The sequence below is a fragment of the Rattus norvegicus genome, chromosome 8, assembly GCF_021556685.1.
Source record: "Rattus norvegicus strain SHRSP/BbbUtx chromosome 8, alternate assembly SHRSP_T2T, whole genome shotgun sequence".
Classification (NCBI taxonomy): Eukaryota; Metazoa; Chordata; class Mammalia; order Rodentia; family Muridae; genus Rattus; species Rattus norvegicus.
Window position 1 is genome coordinate 131,427,128 of NC_141541.1, and position 13,055 is coordinate 131,440,182.

Genomic DNA, 13,055 nt, shown 5'->3' on the forward strand with positions numbered 1-13,055 from the left:
CAGTTGCTTGTGAAAATATAATTTATAACAAATTTGCTGTCACTCAATTAACCTGAATTTGTTGTCATTCAGTTATGTTCATGTTTTAAACAAATAATTTTAATAAGAGAAAATAACTCACCAACACAAAAACATACACATAAATATTTCCTGAAATCATTCTGCGTGAAGGAGGTTTTATTCTTTAAGGGTTAAATGAATCAAAATAGGAAAATGTTAAAATTTGACAAATATTTTTTTCTTTTTTATTGGATATTTTTAATTTACATTTCAAATGTTATTCCCTTTCCCGTTTTCCCATCCATATCCCCCCCATTCCATCCCCCTCCCCCTGCTTCTATGATTGTGTTCCCTCACCCATTCACCCACTCCTGGCCTCCAACACCCCCGCTCTTGACATTCCCATAAACTGGGAGGTCCATCCTCAGCAGGACCAAGGGCTTCTCCTTCCATTGGTGCCCAACAAGGCCATCATCCTTTGCTACATATGCAGTTGGAGCCATGGGTCTGTCCATGTTTACTCTTCAGATGGTAGTTTAGTTCCTGAGAGCTCTGGTTGGTTGGTACTGTTCTTATGGGGTTGCAAACCCCTTCAGCTCCTTCAATTCTTTCACTAACTTCTCCAATGGGGACCACATTCTTAGTTTAATGGTTGCCTATGAGCATCCACCTCTGTATTTGTCATGTTCTGGCAGAGACTGTCAGGAGAAAGCTATATCAGGCTCCTGTCAGTATGTACTTCTTGGCATCAGCAATATTGTCTGGGTTTGATGGCTGTATGTACATGCGCTGGATCCCCAGGTGGGGCAGGCTCTGAATGGCTATTCCTTCAGTCTCTGCTGTAAACTTTGTCTCCATATCTCCTCCTATGAATATTTTTGAAGAATATCTTTTAAGAAGAAATGAAGTGGTGGGGAATAGAGCTGAACTGCCATAAGTGAGGACAAAACTGAGACCTCAGGAGAGAACACCACTTCTGCCTACTTCTGGCACAAGAGGAAACTGCATAGTGCCTCTGGATACAGGAATATAGGCACAGTGAGTGGTAGGAACCTGCTGTTTTCTGCCTGTACTGGGAATTGAACTGAACGAACCCTGTCCCACAGCTCCCTACACCCAAATCCCATGGGGGAGAGAGAGGTGGACTCTCAGAAGTGTGGACACTCCTGAGAATGCAGAGGAGATGACTACTTTATGCCCATGTTCCTGACCCAAGAGGAAATTGCCTAGTGCCATCTGTGCCTTCTGGGGACAGGGACCTAGGAGCAGTCAGGGGCAGGACGCTTCAGGTTTCTGCCTGCGACCGAGAGCTGAAAGCCAGTTGCCAGGAGTGACTACATACGTGAAAGTAGAGGTAAGACCAACTCTTCTGCTCCAAGCACCCTGCCTGGAGGCTTCAGGTCACACAAACCCAGGAGCAGCTCTCTGTTCCCAGATCTTGTGGAAAGAAAACAGGTCTACAGGAGTTCTGACACACAGGCCTAAAGGAGGGCCAAACAACTGTTAGAAACAGCAAGACAAACTAACACCAGCGACAACCTGATGTTGAGAGGCAAGCACAGGAACTTAAACAACAGAAACCAAGAGTACTTGGCATCATCAGAGCCTAGTTCTCCCACCAAAGCAAAGACTGAATATCCAAACACACTGGAAAAGCAAGATTTAGATTTAAAATCACATTTTATGATGATGATAAAGATGATGATGATGGAGGACTTTAAGAAGGACATAAATAACATCCTTAAAGAAGTGCAGGACAACACAAGTAAAAAAAGTAGAACCCCTTAAAAAGGAAACACAAAAATTCCTTAAAGAATTACAGGAAAACACAACCAAACAAGTAAAGGAATTGAACAAAATCATCCAGGATTTAAAAATGGAAATAGAAACAATAAAGAAAGTCCAAAGGGAGACAACCCTGGAGATAAAAAAAAAAACACCTAGGGAAGAGATTAGGAGTCATAGATGCAAGCATCACCAAGAGAATACAAGAGATAGAAGAGAGAATCTCCGGAGCAGAGGATAGCATAGGAAACATTGACACAACCATCAAAGATAATATGAAATGCAAAAAGCACCTAGCCCTAGTCCTGATCTCCAGGACACCATGAGAAGATCAAACTTAAGGTAGTAGGTATAGAAAAGAGTGAAAACTCCCAACTTGAAGAGCCAGTAAATATCTTCAACAAAATTATAAAAGAAAACTTCCCCAACCTAAAGAAAAGATGCTCATAAACATACAAGAAGCCTACAGAACTCCAAATAGATTGGACCAGAAAAGAAATTCCTCCCGTCACATAATAGTCAAAACACCAAATGCATAAAGCACAGAAATACTAAAAGCAGTAAGGGAAAAAAGTCAAGTAACATATAAAGGCAGACCTATCAGAATTACACCAGACTTCTCACCAGAGACTATGAAAGCCACAAGGTCCTGGACAGATGTTTTACAGACCCTAAGAGAACACAAATGCTAGCCCAGGCTACTATATCTAGCAAAACTCTCAATTAACATAGATGGAGAGACCAAAATATTCCATGATAAAATCAAATTTACACAATATCTTTCTCCAAATCCAGCCCTATGAAGGATAACAGACAGAAAACTCTGACAGAGGGAGGGAAATTACACCATAGAAAAAGCAAGAAAGTAATCACCTTGCAACAAAACCAAAAGAAGAGAGACACACAAACATAATTCTACCTCTAACAACAAAAATAACAGGGAACAACAATCACTATTCCTTAATAACTCTTAACATAAATGGACTCAATTCCCCAATAAAAAGACATAGAGAAACAGACTGGATACATAAAGAGGACCCAGGATTTTGCTGCATAAAGGAAGTGCACCTGAGAGACAAAGACAGACACTACCTCAGAGTGAAAGGCTGGAAGACAACTTTCCAAGCAAATGGTCTCAAGAAACAAGCTGGAGTAGCCATTCTAATACTGAATAAAATCAACTTTCAACCAAAAGTCATCAAAAAAGATAAGGAAGGACATTTAATATTCATCAAAGGAAAAATTCACCAAGATGAACTCTGAATCCTAAATATCTATACTCCAAATGCAAGGGCACCTACATACATAAAAGAAACTTTACTAAAGTTCAAAGCACATATTGCACCTCACACAATAATAGTAGATGTCAACACCCCACTGTCATAAATGGACAGATCATGGAAACATAAATTAAACAAAGACATAGAGAGACTAACAGAAGTTATGAACCAAATGGACTGAACACATATTTATAGAACATTTCATCCTAAAACAAAATGATACACCTTCTTCTCAGCATCTTATGGTGCCTTCTCCAAAATTGACCATATAATCAGTCACAAAACAGGCCTTAACAGATACAGGAAGATAGAAATAATCCCATGCATCCTATGAGATTAACACAGACTAAGGCTGGTCTTCAATAACAACAAAAACAACTGAAAGTCCACATATACATAGAAGTTGAACAACGCTCTACTCAATAATAACTTGGTCAAGGAAGAAGTAAAGAAAGAAATTAAAGACTTCTTAGAATTTAATGAAAATGAAGGTACAACATACCCAAACTTATGGGACGCAATGAAAGCTGTGCTAAGAGGAAAACTCATAGCTCTGAGTGCCTGCAGAAAGAAACAGGAGAGAGCATATGTCAGCAGTTTGACAGCACACCTAAAAGCTCTAGAACAAAAAGAAGCAAATTCACCCAAGAGGAGTAGAAGGCAGGAAATAATCAAACTCAGGACTGAAATCAACCAAGTAGAAACCAAAAGGACTATACAATGAATCAACAAAACCAGGAGCTGATTCTTTTAGAAAATCAACAAGATAGATAAACCCTTAGCCAAACTAACCAGAGGGCAAGAGAGTGTATCCAAATTAACAAAATCAGAAATAAAAAGGGAGACATATTCGGTCCCCAGCTCCGAAAAAAAGAATTAAAAAAAAAGGGAGACATAACAACAGAATCTGAGGAAATTTTAAAAAATCATCAGATCCTACTACAAAAGCATATATTCAACAAAACTGGAAAACCTGGAGGAAATGGAAAATTTTCTACACAAACATGAGGTACCAAAGTTAAATCAGGATCAGATAAATCATCTAAACAATCCCATAATATCTAAAGAAATAGAAGCAGTTATTAAAAGTCTCCAAAACAAAAAGAGTCCAGGACCAGATGGCTTTAGTGCAGAATTCTATCAGACCTTCATAGAAAACCTCATACCAATACTGTCCAAACTATTCCACAAATAGAAACAGAAGGAACACTACTCATTTCCTTCTATGAAGCCACAATTACACTTATATCTAAACCACAAAAAGACCCAACGAAGAAAGAGAACTTCAGACCAATTTCCCTTACGAATATTGATGTAAAAATACTCAATAAAATTCTGGCAAACCAAATCCAAGAGCACATCAAAACAATCATCCACCATGATCAAGTTGGCTTCATCCCAGGCATGCAGGGATGGTTCAATATACAGAAATACATCAACATAATCCATTATATAAACAAACTCAAAGAAAAAACCACATGATCATTTCATTAGATGCTGAGAAAGCATTTGACAAAATTCAACACCCCTTCATGATAAAAGTCCTGGAAAAATCAAGAATTCAAGGCCCATACCTAAACATAGTAAAAGCAATATACAGCAAACAAGTAGATGACATTAAGTTAAATGGAGAGAAACTTGAAGCAACTCCACTAAAATCAGACTAGACAAGCTGCCTACTCTTTCCCTACTTATTAAATATAGTACTCGAAGTTCTAGCAGACTAGGACTTTCAATTAGACAATGAAAGGAGGTCAAAGGGATACAAATTGGAAGGGAAGAAGTCAAAATATCACTATTTGCAGATGATATGATAGTGTATTTAAGTGACCACAAAAATTCTACCAGAGGACTACTAAGCCTGATGAACAACTTCAGCAAAGTGGCTAGGTGTAAAATTAACTCAAACACGTCAGTAGCCTTCCTCTAATCAAAAGATAAACAGGCTGAGAAAAAAATAGGAAAATTAAACCCTTCACAATAGTCCCAAATAATATAAAATACCTTGGTGTGATTCTAACCAAGCAAGTAAAAGATCTATATGACAAGAACTTCAAGCCTCTGAAGAAAGAAATTGAAGATCTCAGAAGATGGAAAGACCTCCAATGCTCATGGATTGTCAGGATTAATATAGTAAAAATGACCATTTTGCCAAAAGCAATCTACAGATTCAATGCAATCCCCATCAAAATTCTAACTCAATTCTTCATAGAGTTAGAAGGAGCAATTTGCAAATTCATTTGGAATAAAAAAACCCAGGATAGTGAAAACTGTACTCAACAATAAAAGAATTTCTGGGGGAATCACCATCCCTGACCTCAAACAGTATTACAGAGCAATTGTGATTTAAAAAAACTGTATGGTATTGATACAGAGACAGACAGGTAGATCAGTGGAATAGAATTGAAGACCCAGAAATGAACACTCACAACTATGGTCACTTGATCTTTGACAAAGGAACTAAAGCCATCCAATGGAAAAGAAATATCATTTTCAACAAATGGTGCTGGTTCAACTGGAGATCAGCATGTAGAAGAATGCAGATCGATCCATGTTTATCACCCTGTACAAAGCTTAAGTCCAAGTGGATCAAGGAACTCCACATCAAACCAGATACACTGAAACAAATAGAAGAAAAGGGGGGAAGATTCTCGATCATACGGGCACTGGGGAAAATTTCCTGAACAAAACACCAATGGCTTATGCTCTAAGATCAAGAATCGACAAATGGGACCTCAAAAAACTGCAAAGCTTCTGTAAGGCAAAGGACACTGTCATTAGGACAAAACAGCAACCAACATATTGGGGAAAGGTCTTAACCAATCCTACATCTGATAGAGGGCTTATATCCAACATATACAAAGAACTCAAGAAGTTAGATTCCAGAGAGCCAAATAACCCTATTAAAAATTGGGGTTCAGAGCTAAACAAAGAATTCTCAGCTGAGGAATATCGAATGGCTGAGAAGTACCTAAAGAATAGCTCAACATCCATACTCATCTGGGAAATGCAAAATCAAAAGAACCCTGAGATTCCACTACACAACAGTCAGAATGATTCAGATCAAAAACTCAGGTGACAACAGATGCTGGCGAGGATGTGGAGAAAGAGGAACACTCCTCCATTGGTGGTGGGATTGCAAACTGGTACAACCATTCTGGAAATCAGTCTGGAGGTTCCTCAGAAAATTGAACAGTGCACTACCTGAGGACCCAGCTATACCTCTCTTGGGCATATACCTAGAAGATGCTCCAACATCTAACAAAGACACGTGCTCCACTATGTTCATAACAGCCTTATTTATAATAGCCTCAAGTTGGAAAGAACCCAGATGCCCTTCAACAGAGGAATGAATACAGAAAATATGGTACACCTACACAATGGAATACTACTCAGCTATCAAAAACAATGACTTTATGAAATTCATAGGCAAATGGATTGAACTAGAAAATAACATCCTGAGTGAGGTAACCCAATCACAGAAAAACACACATGGTATGCACTCAGTGATAAGTGGATATTAGCCCAAAAGCTCAAGTTACCCAAGATACAATCCACAGACCACATGAAGCTCAAGAAGAAGGATGACCAAAGTGTGGATGCTTCAGTCCTTCCTAAAAGGGGGAACAAAAATATCCATAGTAGGGGAGGTGAAGGCTAAGTTTGGATCAGAGACTGAAAGCATTGTCATTCAGAGCCTGCTTGTGACATATATATATATATATATATATATATATATATATATATATATATGTATATACAGCCACCAAAACTAGGTAAGATTGATGAAGCTAAGAAGTGCATGCTCACAGGAGCCAGAAATAGATGTCTCCTGAGAGGCACAGCCACAGCATATCAAATACAGAGGTGAATGGTAGCAGCGAACCATTGAACTGAGAATGGGATTCCCGTTGGAGGAATTAGAGAAAGGAAGGGGAAGCCCTTGGTCCTGCCAAGACTGAACACCTAGTGAACGTGATTGTTGTGGGGAGAGTGGTAATGGGGGGAGGATGGGGAGGGGAACACACATATAGAAGGGGAGGGGGTTGGGGTTGGGGATTTAACTCAGTGGTAGAGTGCTTGCCTAGGAAGCACAAGGCCTGGGTTCAGTCCCCAGCTCCAAAACAAAAGAACCAAAAAAAGAAGGGGAGGGGGAGGGGTTAGGGGGATGTTGACCCGGAAACCGGGAAGGGGAATAACAATCGAAATGTAAATAAGAAATACTCAAGTTAATAAAGATGAAAGAAAGAAAGAAAGACAGAAAGAAAGAAAGAAAGAAAGAAAGAAAGAAAGAAAGAAAGAAAGAAAGAAAGGAAGGAAGGAAGGAAGGAAGAAACAAAGAAAGAAAGAAAGAAACAAACAAACAAACAAAGAAACAAAGAAACAAAGAAACAAAGAAAGAGCAAGCGAGCTGAAGGGGCTTGCAACCCCATACGAACAACCATGCCAACCAACCAGAGTTCCCAGGATCTAAACCACTTCCCAAAGACATGGACTGACCCATGGTTTTAGCTCCATAGCAGAGGATTGCGTTGTTGGGCACCGATGGAAGGAGAAGCCCTTGGTCCTGCCAAAGTTGGACCCCCAGTGTAGGGCAATGTCGGGGAGGGGGGAGCGGAAAGGGGGGGTGTTTGGGGGAGGGAAATACCCTTATAGAAGAAAGGGAGGGGGATGAGATGGGGGGGGTTATGTTCAGGAATCTGGGAAAGGGAGTAACATTTGAAATGCAAATAAAAATATACAATAAAGAAAAAATTTTTAAAAATACACAATGAAGTTCTAAGAGACAAGTTCAAAGCACTCAGTGCCTAAAAAATTAGAAAGATTGCATGTTGGCAATGTAACAGTACAACTGAATGCTCTAGAACCTAAAAAGGTAACATCTGAAGTAGTAGATGGTAAGAAATCATCAATCTCCCAACCAAAAACAGCCTAAGGCCATACAGATTCAGTCCAGAAATACAGCAGACTTTCATTTAGATTGATGTTGGCTGTGGGCTTTATGTATATTGCCTTTATTATATTTATGAATCTAATGAGATCATGTAGTTTTTATATTTCTTCCTGCTTATATGTGAGTTACATTTATCAATTTATGTAGGTTGAACCATCCCTGCATCTCTGGGCTGAAGCTTACTTGATCATGGTGGATAATGGGTTTGTTATGTTCTTGCAAACCAAATCAGTCTGCAAGTATTTTATTAAGAAATCTTGCATCTATGTTTATAAGAAAAATTGGTCTGTAATATTCTTTCTTTGTTGGGACTTTTTGTGGTTTAAGTATCAGAGTAGTTGTGGCCTCATAAAAAGAACCAGAAAATGGCCCTTCTGTTTCAATTATTCTGCAAAATAGAAACATCAATCTAAATGAAGAGAAGGTCAGAGAATTTCCACTAAAATCAGGAACAAGACAAAGATGTTCATTATCTCTACATCTAGTCATTATAGTACTTGAATTTTTATCTAGAATAATAAGATCACTGAGGGGGACCAAGGGGATACAAATAGGGAAGGAAGAAGTCAAAGTATTGCCAGTTGTAGATGATACAATTTTATACATAAAAAAACTTTAAAAACTTCACCAGGAAACTTTTACAGCTGATAGTTTTAGAAAAGTATTAGGAAACAAACTTAACATACAGAAATTAGTAGCCTTCCTACATACAAATGACAAACAGAAAGAAATCAGGGAAAGAATACCTTTCACAACTGCCTCAAAAAACAGCTTGTGCTAACTCTAACTCGGCAAGTGAAAGACTTGGATAATAAAAACTTTAAGACATTGAAGAAAGAAACTGAAAAAGACATCAGGAGATGGAAAAATCTGTCCTACTCATTAGTAAGTAGGATTTATAATGAAAAAAGCCAATTCACCAAAAGCATTTGTGATGTTTATCTTTGGTTGTCAACTTGACTACATCTGGAATTAACTAATACCCAAAAAATGGAGTGGAATACCTGTGAGGGATTTTTGTGTATCTGAAGTGGGAAGACCCACTTCTAATCTAGATCTTTGAGTGGGAAGACACACCTTTAATCAAGATCTTTTGAGGTAGGATTTCTGGCTGTGAACTGGGCCATGCCTTCTGCTGGAAGTGCCTATAAGAACACAGAGGGAAGCTTTTAATCTTTACCTGCTTGCTCGTGTCTCTCTAGCAAGTCAATTCCTATACTGGCATGAGATACTACTTCTTTGAGATTCTAACATATACTGAAGACCAGCTGAGACATCCATCCTCATAGAGTAAACAATTACTGGGTTTTTGGACCTTGTATACATAGGAAGTAATTTTTTGATTAGTCATAAAATCCACAGGTTATAAGTCATTCTAATAAATCTCCTTATTATACATAGAGAGAGATTCATTTTATAAATTATGGTATTCTAGAGAATCATGAGTGTTGTGTTTTATAAAAATAAAGAGGAGAGAGAATATGCTTGGTGGGTGTGTGGTAAGGTGTGGAGGAAGAGGGTGCCTCTGCAGGCCCATGTTGAGGCATCCCTTCCCTTTGAGAGCCCAGTGATGATATAGTATAGAATAGAATTTATGCAGGGAATGGGGAGGGAAGTTGAGGGAGTAAAGACAGAGAGAGAGAGAGAGAGAGAGAGAGAGAGAGAGAGAGAGAGAGAGGAGTAGAGGCCAGCCATGAGCATGAGAAGAGAGAGGAGGGGAGAAGGGAATGGGGAGAGGGAGGAGCAGGAGCAAAGGGACAGAGCAAGAGCAAGAAAGCAAGCGAGAAAGGAAAGGGCAAGCAGCATGATATGCTGCTATAAAGGTAGCACAAATATAGAGTAACCAATCATTATCCGGACTTAAGACTCACTTCATGCAATGAAACCCAAGTCTGCTACTGCTCAGGTTGCCATGTACCTGATACTAGATAGGCCATGAACCTATGGGAAAAACTAAAAAAGAAAGCCAACCAAAATATTACTATTCTGCTAAAGGAAAAGAGTATTAAAATAACTCCTAATGACATTCTGTTATAAACATATATATTGCTCAGCCTCCTTTAGTAGATGCAAAAGTAATACAGAAACTGGACATGTTCAGAGAGTGAAAGACCTTAGAACACTCTGTCCTATGTGGGTTGTCTTCATCCAACGCTTCCCCTCAGGGCTCAGGAAACTATTTAGAAGAAGAGACAGAAAGATTCTAAGAGCCAGAGAAGTAGAGATACCAGGAAGCAGAATCTTCAAGACACAATAGGGTGGATGCACACATGAACTCACAGAAACTGTGGCAGCATACCCAGGGCATGCATAAGTCCAAGTCAGAGGGATCCCAGCACTGAGAGGAGAAAATGGACACAATGTTATCTCTGATTAACAACCACTTGCAAAGGAAAATGTATTTTTCTCCAATGGAGAAAAAGGTATATAAATCACACTTAAGGCCAGGTCCCATGCCCATCAATAGATGGGCAATATAAAATGATCTCAATGTATTGTGGTATTGTAGACTTTTTGTCTCATATTACCATGTTTGTGTGTTTTTTACCTTACTAGTCTTTTGCTTGTATATTATAGTCTCTAATTTTGTATTTTTATAGTGTGTATGTGTGTGGGAGTATGTGTATGTGTGCTTTTGTATGTTTCTCATGGTTCTTTATATTGTTTTTAAAATCTATTTCTTTTGCCTGTTTGTTTTCTAAAGAGAGAGAAAGAAAGAAAAGGCATAATGTTGGATGGGTGGTTGTTGGGCCCAGCCCCCACCCCTGTGGGATGAATTGTTCTGTTAGCTTGCTGCCCAAGGCAAAAGCACACAATGTAGCAGCTATGAGTCTTCCGAGTTCCTGTTTTTATCCTGAGAATGTTTTGCACTGTGCTTCCGGGATCTTTTCACCCGGTGGACTTGATGAATATGTTGTGTGAACCTCAGTAAAGCCTTGGCATTCTCTTAGCACGAATGATCCCAGTCTGTTTCTTCTGTTAAATCCCCCAGGCCCACGCCTGGTTCTCAGTACCATGGCAGTGTGGGCGCTGTCAGGTGGGGAAATGTGGAGGACCTAGGAGGGAGAACCAAGAATGAATTATATTGTATAAAACTTATTTTCAATAAAATTAATCATTCTTGTTGAGTTGTAGGAGTTCTTAAACATATTTTATATTTTAATTTCCTATTAATTATTTGGGATAGTATAATATGTCTTTTTTTATTTTTTTTACTTGTTCTCTTGGTGTCATATCCAAGAAACCTTTGTCCTTTAAAGCCAATCACAAGGACTAGGGACTCAAGGCAAGGCCAGAGCAAGGTCTCACAAATAGTATTGATAATATTTAGTCTTCCAATCCACAAACAGAATATTTCTATCTGGGCCATGTCTTATCATTTCTTTCAACAACTTTGTTACTTTATAGTATATGACTATCTTCCTTGATTGAATTTATTTCTAAATGGTATGATTAAAAATTGAGTTATTTTTAAAGTTTTTTTGAGCTTTTCATGTCTGAACATATATTGCAAGCATTTTGTATGATTTTGTGTCTTGTAATTTTGACAAATTGATTGATCGGCTCTAAGAGACTTTTCTTTTGGTGTGGACTCTACATGAAAGATCATATCTATAAGCAGAGATCACCTTACTTTTCTTCTAATTTCAGTGCCTTTTATGCATTTTCCCCCTGTGTGTATGTGCATGTGTGTAGGGTATAAATGGAAATGGTCGGGTACACATGTGCATATGGAGGCCAGAGGTCAACCTGTTGCTTCATAGACAATATCTACCATGGTTTTTTAAACAGGGTATTTCTGTTTACATTTTCTGAGATTCACCAATTTGGCTAGTTTGGCTGGCCGTTGAGCCCCAAGGATCTGCCCATATTTACCTACTTTGAGCTGGGATATAAGTAAACACTACCATATCTAGCCTTCTTCCTCTTCTGTTGGTTCTGGAGACTACATTTAGATCTCATGCTTATGTTGCAAGCACTTTAACTGACAATTTCTTCAGACCTCTTTTAGTGAATTTTTCTTGTCTAATATCTCTGGTAAGGACTTTCAGTGCTTTATTAAGTAGTGTTGGTAAAGTGTACATTCTTGTCTTGTTCCTAGTCTATTTATAGTCTGAAAAGATAATTTAAATATATATATTTTAGATAGAGTTTCACTAAGTAACCCTGACTGGTCTGGAACTGCTAAGTAGAGAAAACTAGCCGTAAACTCACAGAGATCCACATGCCTTTGTCTCCAAAGTGCTGGAATTAAAGGCAAGAACCACAGCTAGATACATTCTTTTTTACATTATTAAAGTAAAAGGATTTCATCAGTTTGAAAAGAAAGATTGTTTATTAATGAGCAACAATGCTTAGAGAGCAGAAAGGGGAAAAGGAGGATGAGAAACTAACTGTAGCAGGTATGTGTGTAGATATGTGTGCTGCACATGGTTTAAAATTTTAACAACTATTAAAATGACAAAAAGGATGGGTGGAAATGAACCACAGTAAAGGCAAAAATATTTAATCAAAACTGAATATCATAAAATGAAATGAAGTGACTTTATTTTTATTCCAATAAATGACTTACCTAGAAACTCCACCACTGACTATAAGCTATACAAAAAACTCCAAACAGACATAAAAAGTAAAACCTGATACCTTAAATCAGAAGCTTTGAAATAATGGTCCCATCTTCTACCTCTTCTCATGAATGATCTTCCACTGGGGTCTTGGTCTTAAGGAGCCAAGTAAAAAGACCCATGACACATTTGTAGAACGATAGAAAATTGGACCAAAAATACAGAGAGGGAAATGAAACATTTCACAGAGGGCAGGGCTCAAGAGTAAAACACCAAAAGAGGAAGATAATATTATAGAAAAAGAGGAACAGAAATTGATCAGTTTTACAAATGTCTATTCCTCTTCCCTGAGTATTCCACCAAGAAACATGATGGAAATTGTTCATTAGTAGCAGCCCAGAGAGAATTCTCTGTACGTTTACAGTTGAGAATTCAAGTACCCTTCATGGGAGAGTAGTACAATTTATTTAT

General features: G+C 38.3%; 1 long non-coding RNA gene across 2 annotated transcripts; it reads right to left on the reverse strand.

Moving 5' to 3' along the window:
• Nucleotides 1–218: 218 nt before the first annotated feature.
• LOC148004405 (uncharacterized) lies at nucleotides 219–12,819 on the reverse strand. 2 transcript variants are annotated; one of them, XR_015628178.1, is made up of 6 exons: nucleotides 12,664–12,728; nucleotides 10,300–10,357; nucleotides 9,097–9,164; nucleotides 3,568–3,626; nucleotides 1,343–1,481; nucleotides 251–866 (listed from the first exon to the last, which is right to left on the reverse strand). It is a non-coding gene; the product is annotated as an uncharacterized LOC148004405 (long non-coding RNA). The 2 variants fall into 2 exon arrangements; XR_015628177.1 differs by lacking the exon at nucleotides 10,300–10,357 and having other exon boundaries at nucleotides 219–866; nucleotides 12,664–12,819.
• Between the last annotated feature and the right edge of the window lie 236 nt (nucleotides 12,820–13,055).